The 18,533-nt window shown below is 41.3% G+C and overlaps 1 protein-coding gene across 1 annotated transcript in view; it reads left to right on the forward strand.

Annotated features, from left to right (window-relative positions):
- The window catches only part of USH2A (usherin), a 443,094-nt gene that overhangs the window by 234,727 nt on the left and 189,834 nt on the right, over positions 1–18,533 (forward strand). The window lies entirely within an intron of this gene.

The raw sequence follows: 18,533 nt of genomic DNA on the forward strand, positions 1-18,533 counted from the left end.
CACTGCAGGGAATTGAATTTCCTCCCCACCCCTTTGGAAATTCCCCCTGCTGCATCACTCTCTCCTCACCCTCTCCGGACACACTTAAAGCTCAGCTTCTGATCTCCCACTGTGGAGGTAGGGTTTTATGGGGAGGGGTGTCTCAGGAAGAAGACAACACAGATAGGGCTTGGTAGTAGAGGCCGAGGTCTAAAGCAGACATAACAATCCCTTCTCTCTTGCCTTGAGTCTATGCAATGTCCAGCTGAAATGGAAAAAAGCCGCGTTCAGCCACTCCCTTGTCCCTCCCGAAATGCAATCTGAAAGCTACCTTCTCTGCTCTGTCCTAAAGCAGCAAAAGAAACTCTCATCCAGTTACTGCCCTTCCCCAAACATAAACTGTAAACCAGCTTCTCCACTTCATTTTCAAACAGCATAGAATCACAGTGAGGAAGAAAAAGAAGGTGACTAAATCTACTTAAAATTTCTTCCCCTTCTACCTCTTCCCAATTCTGTGTTGCTTTGAAATGAATTATTTATTTATTTTATTTGTACATATCTATTCTATTTATTTTATTTTGTTAGTATGTTTGGTTTTGTTCTCTGTCTCCCCCTTTTAGACTGTGAACCCACTGTTGGGTAGGGACTGTCTCTATATGTTGCCAATTTGTACTTCCCAAGTGCTTAGTACAGTGCTCTGCACATAGTAAGCGCTCAATAAATACGATTGATGATGATGATGATGATGAAGCAGAGAAATCCTGCTTCCTGAGGGGGAGGAGGTTGTCATGGCTCCCACTAAGGCTAGAATCCTGGTTCCTCAATTCATTTGTGTGTTGAGTATCACCTGGGGGCAGAGCTCTGTTTGGGGGCAGAGAATGAAAATAAGAGTGATGGTTCCTATCCTTGAGGAGCTTGTAGTTTCATTGACTCACCTGACAAACTCGCCTGCTAATTCATTCATTCATTCAATCAATGGTATTTATAGAGCACTGTACTAAGCATTTGGAAGAGTGCAATACAACAGTAAAGACATGACAATCAGTAGTAGTTTATTGAGATCCAACTTAAAAATAATGATAATAATAGTTATGGTGCTCACTCTGTGCCAAGCACTGGAGTGGGTATAAGATAACCATGTCAGACACAGTCCCTGTCCCACTTGGGGCTCACAGACTAAATAGGAGGAAGAACAGGTATTGAATCCCCTTTTGCAGATGAGGAACCTGAGGCACGGAGAAGTTCCGTGAGTGGCCCAAGGTCACACAACATGCACGAAGGGGGCTGGAATTAGAACCTAGGTCCTCTGATTCACAGGCCTGTGCTCTTTCCACTAGGCCACACCACTGCACACATGCTGCCACCCTGCCTCCTCTAAGACCACTGTGCCACTGTCCCACAATGCCTCTTCCCCCTTCCCTCAACACTACCTTTGGTATGCTGCTGAAGGCTTTGCTTAATCCATGTACCATCTGAAGCCACTCCTGCATGTTACCCTGGAGAATACGTACTCTCTGGTTTGGGGAAGCACCTGGAAAATGACTCCTCTTCTGGGTGTGGGGTCGATTTGATGATGAGTGAATCTATCCAGGAGGGTAAATTTACAACAGTGTGAGCTTCCCTGGCTCTTGCAACATTTGTCTAAGGCACAGCCTTGATTATGTTATTGAGGGGACCGGAACAGAGGGGAATTTACTAGACTAAGCACATAAAAGCATGAATAAGGGCCCCTGTAAGAACTAGGCAAGCTTTGCCTTCTAATGAGTGTGAATTCATTTTGACCTTTCTTGGAGTAAGGGCTCTAGATGTCTTATGGCCACCTGGTTATCTCTCTGTTGGTGCCCTAACAAGCGACTTAAGAGATTCTGCCCAACTTCAGGAAAAATTCTAGATAAATTGGTGGGAAGGGAAGAAGTGAAATGAATTTGGAATGACAGAATGTGCATTTAGACATATGGCTTGAAATTCCATTACCTGGAATGGGCAATCCTTCTATAAGACCTGCCATACCAATGGTAATATTTGATATTGTCTGTGCATCTGGATTAATCAGTATAACACTTCTAAAAGATCATGGAAATGCAGCCTATCACTCAAGATTACCTATAGAATTTCATAGAAGGGAGTAGGTAATCTGGCCCACTAGAAGCTCTTCCATCTGGAATAAATTGTGTTTCCTAAAAATTATAAAAGAGACAAGATGAAAGCATTTGTTTCCATGGGAAGGGAAAGAACATGGTTGCATATAGCTAGATCTCAGCATTCCAAAGAAAGGCTTGTGCTGTGAGAAAAGGGATGATTTTGTTTTATTCCCTGCTGTCTGCACTTCACTGTTGTGGAATATATGTACTTTTAGAGTTGCCTGGGGAAAGAGAGTTGTATATCTGACATAGGGTCCCTGGAGAAAATCAGCCAATGGGGAATGGTTTACAGTGATTCAGTATGCATTTTAACTTTGTATCCTCCTAGAGAATGGTGACTGAATGTCAGTGACAAATAAAATATGCAGCTTCTCTTAAACAGTTGGAATTCTGTGCGTAATGAAGCTCAGCTGGAGGTAGCCTGGTAGAGTGGGAAAAGCACAGATCTGAGAGGCAGGATGATCAATTAATCATATTTCTTGAGCACTTACTGTTTGCAGAGCACTGTTCTATGTGCTTGGGAGAGTATAATATAACCCAGTCGGTAGACATATTCTCTGCCCACGAGGAGCTTACAGCCTAGAGGATCTAGTGGAAAGGACCTGGGCCTGTGAGCCAAAATGTATTAAGTTCTATTCTGACCTCTGTATACTGACCTTTGACAGGTGTCTCTGAGCCTCAGCTTTTAAATCTGCAAAATCAATCAGTAGTATGTAGTACAAACTTTATGCAAAGCACTGTACTAAATTTTGGGGAGTACAGTTGGTAGATATGATTCCTACCCACAAAAAGGTTGCAGTCTATTGGGGGATAAAGACATGAAAATAAATTACAGATAGAGGTTGCGATGCCATAGGTAAAGATTGGTACATATGTGCTGTGGGTGTAGGACTTTAGGGGTGGGGTTAAATTCATGGTGAAGGCACTAGAGAGGGAAGGTGAGGAAGGAGGATGAAAGCTTAATCAGGGACGTCTTCCTGAAGGAGGTATTTTAGTAATTCTTCAAAGATGGGGAGAGTGCTGGTCTTCAAGATGTGAAGGGGAGGGAAATCCAGGCCAAAATAGGCATAATACCCACTTCACTCCATCTCTAGGGGTATACTTAGGACAAGCTAATGTAAAAGTATTTGGGGCAGTTCTGAAAATTGAAGGAAGTATTGTAGCATCTTAAGAGGCACCAACTGAATTCTCTAAGAAAAAACATTTTTACACATGTAGACTGTTGTGATGTGTTGCTAAAAATGGTAGGAGACAGTAGGAAATGGGGTTAAATGGTATAAATCACTGTAAACATCTCTCATATTCACACAGACTGAATATATTGACTATTTTTCTAGTGCATACTGAGTCATTGCCAATGAAGCTGTGGAGTTATGTAATTAGGACATATTCATCCAAAAGAATGGAGTTAAACATTAATTCATCAAACTTAAGAAATTTTCTGTTCACAAGACGTACATAGAGCTCATTGGATTTGTGTCTGATGCCTAATTGGCTATTTTCTTGGCATAGTGACCAAGTGCGTTCCCAATGCTATGAAGCTTGTTGTGTTGCGGCATAGTGATATAATACAAATTCCAACTATGGACTAAAATGTCATGCTACATGGTGAATAAGCAAAGTTTGCACATATAGCATAAAGAGGACATCTTACTACCAGAATTCCAGATTTACATGGTCTGTCATGGTTTTAAATCTTTCTACTCATAAATCTTTTAAATCTACTCATAAAGTAATTTTAGCTCTATATACATTCATTGCCTATATCTTTCTAGTGCAGACATTAATGCAGAATAATGTGAATTTGTAAGATGCTGTGCACAGTCTTGCTATCCTAGGGATGGGCCCCTGTGGATTATGCAGAAATGTTTGAAAGGCGGGGCCCATTATTCCATTCCTTTCTCCAGAAAGAAGGCTCAACAGTGGATCACAGCCTCCAGGCTGGGGCCCCTGTCTGGCACTTAATACAGTGTTCTGCACATGGTATACGCTCAATAAATGCGGTTGATTGATGGTGGGCCAGTAACGGGAAGAAAATATACCAGACCATGACCACATTGCTCATTCAGGGCCTTTTTGTGTACAGGGCTGTTGTAAGTAGGGGATGGGGAGTTAGTCTTATTGCCAGTCAGTCATATTTATTGAGCACTTACTGTGTGCAGAGCACTGTACTGAGCGCTTGGAAGAGCACATACAACAGAATTGGTAGACCCATTTCCTGCCCACAATGAACATACAATCAGTACACTTGCTTTGCCCTGGTTCCCACTATGACTTTATTTTTTTTAATGGTATTTCTCAAGTGCTTACTATGTGCCAGGCAACATACTAAGCCTTGGGGTAGATATAAGCTAAGCAGGTTGGACTCAATCCATGTTCCCCATGGGGCTCACAGTCTTAACCCTATTTTACAGATGAGGGAATTGAAGCACAGAAAAGTTAAGTGGCTTGCCCAAGGTCACACTGCAGGTAAATTGCAGAGTTGGGATTAGAACCCAAGCCCTCTGACTTCCAGACCTGTAGTCTTTGCACTTGGCCATGCTGTTTCTCAGATTCTCTTTTAAAATCCATATACTGTAAATTTACCCATTGGGTATCTGTGGCCAGGGAGATTTGTTATGAAGGCAACAACTAGAAGAACGTTTGACTGTACCAGGTATTAAGAGTTGGCAGGGTAACAGCAGTTCTGTAAAATACTTCATCCATTCATTATTTTTTTACTCCAAGTTTTGTCTCCTTTGCCGTAGGCCACTTATTACCTATTGAAAACTCACCTTGTTTCCATCTTTTCCACTGAATACTGTACCATTGACATTTTGATTTGTTCCTGAACAAAACAACTTTGATGGGAACCAGTAGCTATGTGTGGGGCAAAGGTGCATTAATTGTCACGGAGGCACATGTCCTATGCCCTTGGTCACAGGCTATGAATTTCAAATTTCAAATTCCAAATTTGCTCAGTGGAAAGAACACGGGCTTTGGAGTCAGAGGTCATGGGTTCAAATCCTGGCTCTACCAATTGTCAGCTGTGTGACTTTGGGCAAGTCACTTCTCTGTGCCTCAGTTCCCTCATCTGTAAAATGGGGGTTAAGACTGTGAGCCCCCCGTGAGACAACCTGATCACCTTGTAACCTCCCCAGCGCTTAAGACAGTGCTTTGCACATAGTAAGTGTTTAATAAATGCCATCAAAAAAATTGTTTGAAGACATTTTTCAGAATAATGAACTAATGAGCTCATCTGTCGTAGTGCCTACAACTTGGTGTGATGCAATTTTCTTATAATGCTTTACAGAATGAACTGCAGAGTAGCCCCCAAATTATTTTTGTAGATGTATATAAAGTGATTAAAATGTACAAAGTAAGACACATTTACTATCCCACAGTTTAGGGTATTAATAACACATATTTCCACATATCCTCTCATCATCCAGTAGGATAATTTTTAAAATTTGGGAAACTGAGTCACAGAAAAATCAAGAAATTTCCCTAAGTCACACAGCAGTGAATTAGGAGGGTTGGTGTCTTCTGATTCCCAACAAATTGCTATTTCCCTTAAATAATAGTGCCTAACATTTACATTCATTCATTCAATCATATTTATTGAGCACTTACTGTGTGCAGAGCACTGTATTAAGTGCTTGGGAAGTACAAGTTAGCAACATATACAGACGGTCCCTACCCAACAATGGACTCACAGTCTAGGAGGGGGAGACAGACAACAAAACATGTTGACAGGTGTCAAGTCACCAGAATAAATAAAAATAAAGCTAGATATACATCATTAACAAAATAGAATAGTAAATATGTACAAGTAAAATAGAGTAATAAATCTGTACAAACATATATACAGGTGCTGTGGGGAGGGGAAGGAGGTAGGGCGGGGGGATGGGGAGGAGGAGAGGAAAAATGGGGCTCTGTCTGGGAAGGCCTCCTGGAGGAGGTGAGCTCTCAGTAGGGCTTTGAAGGAAGGAAGAGAGCTAGCTTGGCAGATTTTCAGAGGGAGGTCATTCCAGGCCAAGGGGAGGACATGGGCCAGAGGTCGACGGTGGGACAGGCAAGAACAAGGTACAGTGAGGAGGTTAGTGGCAAAGGAGCAGAGGGTGTGGGCTGAGCTGTAGAAGGAGAGAAGGGGAAGGTGAGGTAGAAGGGGGCCAGGTGATGGAGAGCTTTGAAGCCGAGAGTGAGGAGTTTTTGCTTGATGCGTAAGTTGATTGGCAGCCACTGGAGATTTTTGAGGAGGGGAGTAACATGCCCAGAGCATTTCTGCACAAAGATGATCTGGGCAGCAGTGTGAAGTGTAGACTGAAGTGGGTAGAGACAGGAGGATGGGAGAACAGAGGGGAGGCTGATGCAGTAATCCAGTCAGGATAGGATGAGAGATTGAACCAGCAAGGTGACAGTTTGGATGGAGAGGAAAGGGTGGATCTTGGCGATGTTATGGAGATGAGACTGGCAGGTTTTGGTGATGGATTGGATGTGAGGGGTGAACAAGAGAGAGGAGTAGAGGATGACACCAAGGTTGTGAGCTTGTGAGAGGGGAAGGATGGTAGTACCATCTACAGTGATGGAAAAGTCAGGAAGAGGGCAGGATTTGGTAGGGAAGATAAGGAGTTCAGTCCTGGACATATTGAGTTTCAGATGGCAGGAAGACATCCAGATGGAAATGTCCTGAAGACAGGAAGAGACCCGAGCCTGAAGCGAGGGAGAGAGAGCAGGGGCAGAGATGTAGATTTGGGTGTCATCAGCATAGAGATGATAGAAATTTACATAACATTGGGAGAAGCAGTGTGGCTTAGTGGAAAGAGCATGCACTTTGGAGTCAGAGGTCGTGGGTTCTAATCCTGCCTCCACCACTTGTCAGCTGTGTGACTTTGGGCAAGTCACTTAGCTTCTCTGTGCCTGTTACCTCATCTGTAAAATGGGGTAAGACTGTGAGCCCCATGTGGGATAAGCTGATTACCTTGTATCTACCCCAGTGCTTAGAACAGTGCTTGGCACATAGTAAGCACTTAACAAATACCATCATTATTATTTACAGGACTCGAGTCATTTTACGGTAGAGTTGTGTCTTCTAGCTAAGTCACAACGTCTAAAATTTAATGATTGTGGATGACATAAGATGTCCTAGTACTGTTAAGGAAGCTTACACATCAAAAAGTTTGGTTCAAATTCCTAGTCAACAACAATATTTTCATTTGCTCTCCTATCAGAGTGGGTAAAATGCATGTATGCACATTAGTTGGTTTTTCTCCTTTTTTTTTTAAGATCCATTGCTACTCAAGGGTGATGCTATGATTAGCTGAACTGGAAATTGTTCCTTTCTGTTCCCTTTTTTAGTTTGTTTTCACAAACTGTTTTGTTTGGGAGAACTGAACTTGCTCCAGGCTGGTCATGTTCTCTCAGCTCTTCAGTAGACTCCCTAGGCAGACATTTAAAATAAGACCACGAGTGGATACTTCCTGCTGCTTAACAGCCTTTGCCATCACAGCAAAGCGTACTCTCAGCCTCATTTTCTACTTAATCAGCCCTTGTGAAAGTGATAATTGCCTGTAAAGACAACAGATGAAAACTAGTCAACCACAGTGATCAGTAAAAAAGATGGCTCTCTTTACAGAACCAAAGAGAGTTGGGTTGGGCCTACTGACTCAGTTACTGGGGAATGAAGCTGTAATAGGAAAATTAGGTAGATGGGTGAGGGAAACAGGACAGTGGTAAAAACCAGTAGCTGTGCAATTAACTTCTTGCATTATTCTCCCTTTGCTTCTGGAATCCTGGGATACCAGAGACTGTCAAGACACTCTCTTTCTTAAATGTCGCCCAGAGTATGCCACTGCAGGAAATTTAGAAATTCACAGTCTGTCTCTGTGGGGCAAGGAAATCTAACCTTCATATCTGGGTTTCCTTATTTTCCTTTATGCCTACCTGCTATTTAGCAGTGCTGGAAATCCAGCTTTCGGAAGGCAGATAACCACAGGTTTTTATATATTGAAATAATTTAATATACTCTTTGCCTTCAATAATCTTTCACTTTAAAAATTAAATCAAACTTGAGTTTTACAACTGGACTTTGTTTTTGATTTCTGACTTGTAAATCATGTCAATAAATACAACTAACATTTATTGAGTGATTCTATAATACTTTGGGAACTACAGTTCCATCATTTGTGATGGCACACATAAAACTTCCCAGGAAAGCCAAAAGTATGTCTTTTGTCAAATTATGTCTTACATCAAGTTTAGAGTGTCATTCTTTCTCCAGCATTACAACTTAGTGTAATGACATTTGACAGTATTGGCATTTTCAATATGACTTCTTTTGCCTGGCTCAGCATTCTTAAAAAATAAATAGTGTTTTTCATACTGTGATTGAAAGGGTTAAATAGTACCAATTCATTACCACTCACAAAAGGATTTATTTTGGTCTCATAAATCAGTTTTATTCCACATTTTTATTATTCCCTTGGGTGAGCTACTCCAATTGAAATCAATACAAGTGCAAGTGACACAATCAATCTAGATATTTGATTATGGATTTGAGACCCTCAAATCTGCTCTGTGCTGTTTAGCGAGTCCCTTTCTGATGGTATCCCTGGAGAACCGGAAATTCTTATTGGCAAGCATGAATTATGAACATAAGCAGAAAGCAGATAATAATCTCCATTTATCTACTGCCACAGCTTACTGGAAGAATGAGTTAAAGACCTCAAACTTGGAAACCATACCCTTATTTATATAGCAACTTCTCAAAATGAAATGAAATTTGCAAACCATCGTTGTTCATCCATAAAACTCCAAACCCAATTTGATGAAATCAGTAATTGATATAAAATCAGTAGTGGTGTGCATCGTTTCCCTAGTTGCTGCTCTTGCATTCACTTAATTACTTAACTAAACCAACTGGACTATCTAAACAGTAAGGGATAACTTTAGCTGTTTTTTCACGTTCAAAGATGGTGATACTGATGTGCTGTTTATCGATGTCTGTGGATGTATTTAAGACTAATGTTGTTCTTTCACTGTCTCCTAAGTGCCTCTCTGTTTTTGTTTTTCCCTCTTCCTGTCACAGTCTTCCTGAAGCCTCTGCTAAAAGACAGTTGCCCCATTTCTGAGTACTGCCTGAATCTTAAAAGAGTGGCTTCTCTCGGCCTTTTTTATGGTTATTCCATTTCAGCAATCCATGGGGTAGTTGCTTGACTATCCTGCTGTCATGCATTCTCCTCCCATGGTTTGCCCAATAAAAGGTTTAGAAGGTGTGTGAATGAAGACTGGGACTGGGGAAGAGAAAGGAGGCAAGAAGATCATTGAAGAGATTGATGCATAGGTCAAAAATGGATTTGATAAATCTCTGGATTAGAGTGGGGTCCTCTGGATGGAGAGGAAGGTGCAGAGGCTGGAAATCTTATGTGCAAGCAGTAGTGCACACTCTTTGAATTGCCATTTATTATGTGGTACAAGCAAACATTTTCGTAGTGAAGAACATCCTCATACTGTTTTAAATTCCAAGTTCTCCAAGAAAATTGTTTGTCTGCCCTGTTGGTAGAAGTGGATGACTAGAGCTCTTAGGGAGGACGTAATAGAGCATGAGATGGTACAGAAAACATGGAAAAACCTCCATATGAGGCTAGACAGAGAAGATTAGGACTTCAGTCTGGAAAAGTGAAGACTGAGAAGGGATATGAGTGAAGTTTGCAAAATCATCAAGAGTTTAGGCGAGGTAAACACTAGGGTTTTGTTATACATGTCACCCAGTGCCAGATGAGAGGCAGCCATTGAAACTTGAAGTTGGGAGGTTCAAAATAAGCATGTGAAATTTATCTTTAGCAAGTTCTAAAGCCTAAGAATGTTGTAAATTAGAGAGAGATTTGTATGGGTAAGTTCACGATGTGTAACGATTGGGACAGTTATGGAAGTAGAAGGAAAAATTAGGCATGTTAGATGTTAAATGTTAACATGAAAGCCTAAATTTTGATCTGATCCAGTAATGATATTTCTTAGGATTTTGTCATTGGGTTTTAGACTATTCAGCAAGCTTCTTAAATCCAGCAAATGGGTATAGAAATAGCCTTTGATGAAACAGATATTTTCACTACGCAGCGCACCAGAGGTTGAAGCTACCATACATCTGCAACAGTAAGGCAGCAGCCAACTGTGGAGTTGAGCATCAAATCACTACTCAGTTGACTGAGACAAAAACAGCAATGCAGTCATTTGGAAAAAAAAAAACATTTTGTCTAAAGCAGAACAAGAGCCCGAACTAGACAATTAGGAAACGACAGAGTTCCGAGCAGATAAGAACAGTTCAACTCTATTTCCAAGGTGAATCCATGTCGTTAGCCATGATAAATGGGGAAAAAAATGATTTCAATAAAAGCCTTTTTATCTAAAGAATAAAATGAGTCATCTTGAAATCTACTACACTGAACACCTAGGCATTACAGTAGTAGCAGTAGTAGTAATAGGTATATAGTAGTATAGTATATATCAATCCCCCACTCTTTAAAACTCCTGCCCCCCCCATACACACACACACACACACACACAAACACACACACACATATAAATCAAGGCCCTTCTAAATATAAATATGTATACATTTAGAAGGGTCTTTACATTTAGTTATTTGGGTACAAGTAGCATCTATACGGACACACTTAACTATTTTCTCTACTTCCTAGAAGCAGTGTTGCCTAGTGGCAATAGCACGGGCCTAGGAATCAGAGGATGTGGATTCTAATCCTGGTTATGCCACATTTCTGCTGTGTGACATTAGGCAAGCACTTAACGTCTCTGTGTCTCTGTTCTCAGCTGTAAAATGGGCATTAAGACTGTGAGCCCCATGTGCGACAGTTCTATGTCCAACCTGATTAACTTGTATCTACCCCAGTACTTAGAACAGTGCTTAGCACATTGTAAGTGTTTAACAAATATGGGTCATGCTGGTTTCAAATTAATTCTGGGGCAGAGTGAAGGAGCAAAACAGGACTGGAATTGAGGCTTTAAAATAAACCAATAGCTTAACCAATTGGAGTATGAAATGGGGAATTTATTGGCTAACAGTTTCGAAACCTCTGTTCATTCAATCGTATCTATTGAGTTCTTACTGTGTGCAGAACACTGTAGATTAACTTGCAAAAGCAGGACAAAATCTGATCAGAAATTGTCTAACAGAATGATTTTAGTTCTCCATTCTGCTTCATTTTAATCTTGTTCTTGAGAATACATTCATAGTGTGCTTTTTTGTTCCTGTTCCAATTTTTGTCATATGAATAAGATGGCAAAATGTTAATGTCTAACATGTAGTATTCCGTACGTGATGATTCTTACTGTAATACCATGACCTTTGCAATATTATGCATTCTGATTGGTTGTCTAGTTCACCTCTCTCCACAAGTTAATAAGGCTGTAAAAAGAAGAGGACAGAAACGATGGCCAGTCAAATGACAGAATATTGAAAAGGTCAGAGCAGTACAGCACACAAGAAAAAAAATTATGGACTATATGAGGCATTAAAGTTCTTGTGACAATGATTATAACATGAATGGGAAATGATACCCATTTATGTTATTTCAATATAGTAAGCCCCATAGGATGATGGGGCATAGGAGAAGCAGCGTGGCTCAGTGGAAAGAGCACGGGCTTTGGAGTCAGAGGTCATGGGTTCGAATCCCGGCTCCGCCACTTGTCAGCTGTGGGGCCTTGGGCAAGCCACTTAACTTCTCTGTGCCTCAGTTCCCTCATCTGTAAAATGGGATTAAGACTGTGAGCCCCACGTGGGACAACCTGATCACCTTGTATCCCCCAGCGCTTAGAACAGTGCTTTGCACATAGTAAGCGCTTAATAAATGCCATTATTATTATTATTATTATTATTATTATGATATTCCCGGAACAGCAATAATTTATGCTCCACTGGATTGCATGAGTTTTGTACAGCTAGGTAATCTGTGTGCAATAAGGAGATATTCACTTCCTTTAGAACACTCTGATGGGGTGAACATTCCACTGCCGAAGACCCTGAGAACATGCCAAAAGAAGTATCCATGTACCCGTATAGATAAAACCACAAGTCTTTTAGAGAGAGTCAGGAGGAAGCTATTGTTACTCTTATTACAAAATGATATACGTATTAATAGAAGAATTAGCATATTGAGAAGCAGTCTGGTGTAATGGAAAGAGCATAGGCCTGGGAGTAAAAGAACCTGGGTTCTAATCCTAGCTCTGCCACTTGCTGTTTGTAACCTTGGGCAAGTCACTTAACTTCTCTGTGCCTCAGTTCCCTTATCTGCAAAATGAGGTTTCAATGTCCGTTTTCCCTCCTACTTAGACTTACTTTGGCTTTCCCCCTCCAGCATGAGCAGCAAAGCAGCAGTCATCTATGAATCATATTTATTGGTGGCTTACCATATTTGGAGCACTATACTAAGTGCTTGGGGGCCTACAATATAGCAGAATTGGTAGGCATGTTCCCTGCCTATAACATGCATAGAGTCTAGAGTCATGTGGGACCTAATTCTCTTGTATCTAGCCCAGCATTTAGTACAGTGCTTGGCACAAAGTAAGTGCTTAACAAGTGCTATTATGATTATTATAATGTTTCTTATGAAAACCAGCTTTTGGGTCAAATTTGAATTGATGGCTTCTTTTTAAATTTTATTATTTTCCCTTATGAAAGAAAAGTTTCTTTAAGAAAGAAACTTTCAGTTGTCTCTAAATTTTAAAGTTTTTTGGAATTCATTTTTTGGAATTCACTCTCAGAAGCAGAATTTATTCAGCTAATTGTACTAGATGATATGGACATATAACCAAGTAAGAGACAATCCCTACTCCCGAGAGGCTTACAAATTAATGGTGGAAAAAGGAGAAGAGAAATTATGCAATAAATAATAGGTATGAAATGAAAATAAGAGATCTGCACATGAGCTAAAGTAGCTAATGGGATGACTATAATAATTATATTTATTAAGCACTTACTATGTTCCAAACACTGAATTAAATTCCAGGATAGATACTAGATAATCAGGTGGGACACAGTCCAGGACTTGTCCCACCCAGGGCTCACAGTCTAAGGGGATAGGAGAACAACTGTTTACTCCCTAGTTTTCAGATGAGATTATTTATTTATTTTACTTGTATATATCTATTCTATTTATTTTATTTTGTTAGTATGTTTGGTTTTGTTCTCTGTCTCCCCCTTTTAGACTGTGAGCCCACTGTTGGGTAGGGACTGTCTCTATATGTTGCCAATTTGTACTTCCCAAGCGCTTAGTACAGTGCTCTGCACACAGTAAGCGCTCAATAAATACGATTGATGATGATGATGAGAAAACAGATATACAGGAACTTGCCTTAATTCATATAGCAGGCAAATGGCAGCGGCAGGATTAGAACCCAGGTTCCATGGTCCTTTCTACTACATTGCAAAGAACTTCCCATTATCAGGAAGGTGGGAGATTAGTTACTGAATACCTCTTGTATGGGGTGCCTTTTTAGGACAGTTCCATGCAGAAGGAAAGGCCTGATGGATAGGATAGAGATGAGTGAGCACCTATCCCAGTACCATTATAAGGTTAGCTTTGGAGGAATAAAGACTGTAAGTTAGGTGTGGTGCCAGAAGAGAGTAGTGAAGTTAAAGGGAGGTAGTTGGTTAAGAGCCTTTTTAAGATATTTTGTTTGATTGGAGAAGAAATTTTGTTCTGAGGTTTTGGAGAAGGCAAGTGATGTGTTACAAGTGGTGTGTTGAACACATTTTTGTTCTCCATCTTGTAGCTTCCCCCCCACTCCCCCAAACTGGGTATGACAAAATGCAATCTGACTCTCTCCAGCACTGTCTTGGCCTTGAGCTTGCTACCAGAAAGAGATCAAAAATAAAGAGTTTGCATATAAGCATTGACATTGTTCTCCCTTCTCTGCCACCATCCCGGCTGAATGGCTCCATCTGGGTCCATTACTGGCACAGTTTCCAGCACAACCAGATGTTGTATTTTTGGCTGCACTGGAAGCTTGCTGAAGTTGACCCGTCCCAGGCCAGTACCCCAGATCATGGCCTAGGGAGGGATAGTGGGCACTCCAAAGAGGAGAAGATGGGCAGCTTCTCCAATCCTCCTCCTTTCTGATGAAGGGCTGTGTCATTACTATTGAGGCTGTTGCATCCCCTCCCACCCCCTGGCCAAAATAAGACCCTAATGGCACTCACCCTAGGTCAGTAGACCACTCGGGCTCATATACTACAACTGGAGCTTCAGTCCAAAAACTAGAGTATTTGAAGGCTGGTGCACTGTCTTGGTCTGTAAATCCATTTCTTTCCCATCAAATGTGTCCTTGGTAGAGCTTCTTCAGCTTAATTTCCCCCTTTGGGAGAGAAGCCATTTTCTTTACCGCTCTGCAAATTCAGCACAAAGACTTGACTACTGATCTCCCCTCCTCTCTCTCTTTTCCCTCCTCTCTCCTCTCCCCTCCCCAGAAATTATTCTATTTGATTCAGAGTTTAGTCACAGAAAAATAAATACTTTTTAAATTGTTTACTCTGTCTTGTAAAAATGAGTTTTTGTTCTGGAACTGCTATTTTCCATGGATGTGGTAGTTCACCTAATAAAGTGTCCTTTTATAGTCATAACTCCCGAGGAAATCATGGCCTAAAGTAATAGTCTGAGACCATCATCTGAAACATGGACAAAAATGATGACCAAAATGGCTTGATTAACTCCAGGAAGTGGAGGAAAGGATTTATCATTGCTTGCTCTAAGGCACCTCAGTTATAAAATATATAACCCCTGGATAATCTCCTCCTTCAAATGGACAATCTCTCTTCCATGGGCAGGCCAGTTGCTCAAGAATGTTTTTCTGGAAATTACAGATAAAGGTCTATGGTGCTATCCACAGCCAAAGCAGATGAGGGCAAACTAAACTTGAAACTTAGAGCTGCGGTTGAGAATACACGTCTTGCAAAACAAGACACACCATCTACTCTTTCTCGCAAATAACGTCAGAGAAGCAACTGACCAGGCAGCGTCTACCATGAGATGAAATGCAAAGCAATTTAGCCTTTTCCCCCGTCTTCTGAGACTGAACCACAAGGGGTGCATTTTCCAAATCACTGAAAATCATGTTTGTGCAAGGAAAAAGTAGTAAAAGACCAACTCTCCCTGGGGGAGTGTTCTCTGGACCTGCACTTTAAGAACATTTTCCCGATACATAGTAACACAGGGAAAAATGTGGGAGGGGGATAATTGGTAAGTTTGGATTGAGTTTTGTATTTCCAGATCTTGAGACTAATGAAGGTTTGGAATCGTGCCAGTTGCTCCCAGTTTACAATGCTGATCTGGTTTGAGGAAGCGCTGGGAATCAGGGGAAGAAACAAGTGAAACACTGTTGGATGCCTGACTCTCAGAGATGTGCAAGCTCCCTTTTTTGTGCTGAATAAAATGGTTATGTAATTGCATACTCCTCATAATTATTGAGTAATTATATACTTCCTATAATTGCCAAGTAATCATTGTTCTTAATGCTATAACTAATTATATAATTGCCATGTATTAGGGTTGTTACTCAGGGAACATAGAAAAAAGTGCTAGCTTATCATATTCCCTTCTATTGCAGTTTTAAAAGATAACCGTGGTGCTTATCTTATAGCTAAAATTTATTTTTAAAATGTACGTATCATGGGGAAAATTGATGCAGAGGAATCCATGGGTAATTTAATCAGCTGCCCTTTTATTACCCTGTGGAACCTATATATTGTTATTATTTGTTGATTCTTTTAGAATCTGTATTTGTAATTATCAAGTCATTTTAGTGATGGCATTCTTCTTTAATCACCACCCCAATGGAAAGGAGTAGCATCATATATTATTTCCAGTGTGAGAGTGTGTTATAATTCATTTGAAGAACATAATCGGTGCCAAAACTGGGAAAGCTCAGTGGTCCATATGGCACAGATTCTGCCTCTTGGTTAAGGGTAACAAGATGCTTGGAGGAGCAATGTAAAGGTTGCAGTCTTTGACCTCCATCTTAATGTTAGAGCCACGCCTGCTAATATCCTTCTCTTTTTCCTATCCTTAACTCTCCCTTTAGTAACCTGTTATATGGTTTTGCAACTACAAATCATACTTTCCTTTTGTATCCAACCTTGGCTTCACAGACTCTGTCCTTTCCTGGTCCTCCTCTTATCTCTCCGGCCGTTCATTCTCAGTCTCTTTTGCGGGCTCCTCCTCCCCCTCCCATCCCATTACTGTAGGGGTTCCTCAAGGGTCAGTTCTTGGTCCCCTTCTGTTCTCGATCTACACTCAGTCCCTTGGTGAACTCATTCACTCCCACGGCTTCAACTATCATATCTAAGCTGATGACACCCAAATCTACATCTCTGCCCCTGCTCTCTCTCCCTCCCTCCAGGCTTACATCTCCTCCTGCCTTCAGGACATCTCCATCTGGATGTCTGCCCGCCATCTAAAACTCAACATGTCCAAGACTGAACTCCTTGTCTTCCCTCCCAAACCCTGCCCTCTCCCTGACTTTCCCATCACTGTTGATTGCACTACCATCCCTCCTGTCTCACAAGCCTGCAACCTTGGTGTCATCCTTGACTCCGCTGTCTCGTTCACCCCTCACATCCAATCCGTCACCAAAACCTGCCAGTCTTACCTCCGCAGCATCACCAAGATCTGCCCTTTCCTCTCTATCCAAACCGCTACCCTGCTCATTCAAACTCTCATCCTATCCCATCTGGATTCCTGCATCATCCTCCTCTCCGATCTCCCATCCTCCTGTCTCTCCCCACTTCAATCCATACTTCACGCCGCTGCCCGGATCGTCTTTGTGCAGAAACGCTCTGGGCATGTTACTCCTCTCCTCAAAAATCTCCAGTGGCTACCAATCAACCTACACATCAGGCAAAAACTCCTCACCCTTGGCTTCAAGGCTCTCCATCACCTCGCCCCCTCTTACCTCACCTCCCTTCTCTCCTTCTACAGCCCAGCCCGCACCCTCCGCTCCTCTGCCGCTAATCTCTTCACTGTGCCTCGTTCTCGCCTGTCCCGCCGTCTCTATATGTTGCCAACTTGTACTTCCCAAGCGCTTAGTGCAGTGCTCTGCACACAGTAAGCGCTCAATAAATACGATTGAATGAATGAATGAATATTTCCAGTAGCATCATGCTTTTAGAAATTTCCTTTTTGGTTGAGGTTTAAGTGTGATTATTTTTTTTAAGTTTTAAGTCTTAATATTGGGTTCAGTGTAATAAAGCTTGAATCTATCCCAATGTTTAGCACATAGTAAGCATTTAAACAAATACAATTATTATCACTACTTTGATGCACAGATCCTCACATAGATTTTCAGCACCTGTCAAATCTCTCATCAATCAATCAATCAATCAATCATATTTATTGAGTGCTTACTGTGTGCAGAGCACTGTACTAAGCACTTGGGAAGTACAAGTTGGCAACATATAGAGACAGTCCCTACCCAACAGTGGGCTCACAGTCTCACAGTCATCCCCCCATGTCTAAAACATGATTTCACCTAAATACTAGCCAGAGTTTTACTTCTAGGACGTGAGCCCACTTTTAGGACCCCAGCAGATTCCAGACAAATTTCTGATTAACTTTAGAGTGTTTAGTTAGTAATAATAATGGTGTTTGCTAAGTGCTTACTGTGTGCCAAGAACTGTACTAAAGCACAGGGGTAGATACAAGATAATAAGATTGGACACAGTCCCTATCTCACATGGGGCTCACAGTTTGAAGAGAACAAACAGGGGTTTAATCCCCATTTTACATATGAGGAAGCTGAGACCCAGAGCAATTAAATGACTTGTCCACAGTCACCCTGCAGGCACTTTGGCAAAATAGGAATTAGAACCCAGGTCCTTGGACTCCTAGACCTGTGCCATTTACACCAAGCCATGCTGCTTCTCAAATTTTTAATATGCTTTGAACACTCTGGGGAATTCTGGGAGATCCTTAGAAAGGCACCTGCTCATTTGTGTTTCTGTAGTATATGGTGATGCATTATTTTGAAGGGCATCTTTTCTGGAATTTCTACTTTTATCCAGATTGCTTCATTTTCTACATGTTCATTTGTTAAATGCTGGTGATGGGCCTCCTGTTATGCCCAAAGGATAGGTTGGCTCTTGACATCTAAGATCAGGCCAAAATATTCCATTTTTAAAAAATGTATTCTTTTTTATTTATGGTATTTCTTAAGCACTTATTTGGTGACAGGCACTGTTCTAAACTCTGGGTTAGATACAAGCTAATCAGGTTGGTCACAGTCCAAGTCCCACATGGGGCTCATAGTCTTAATCTCCATTATGCAAGGTCACACAGCAGACGTGGTGGAGCAGGAATTAGAACCCAGTTCTTCTGGCTCTCAAGCCCATGCTCTTTCAGCAGGCCATGATACTTCTCAATATATGTC

The sequence above is a fragment of the Tachyglossus aculeatus genome, chromosome 19, assembly GCF_015852505.1.
Source record: "Tachyglossus aculeatus isolate mTacAcu1 chromosome 19, mTacAcu1.pri, whole genome shotgun sequence".
Taxonomy (NCBI): Eukaryota; Metazoa; Chordata; class Mammalia; order Monotremata; family Tachyglossidae; genus Tachyglossus; species Tachyglossus aculeatus.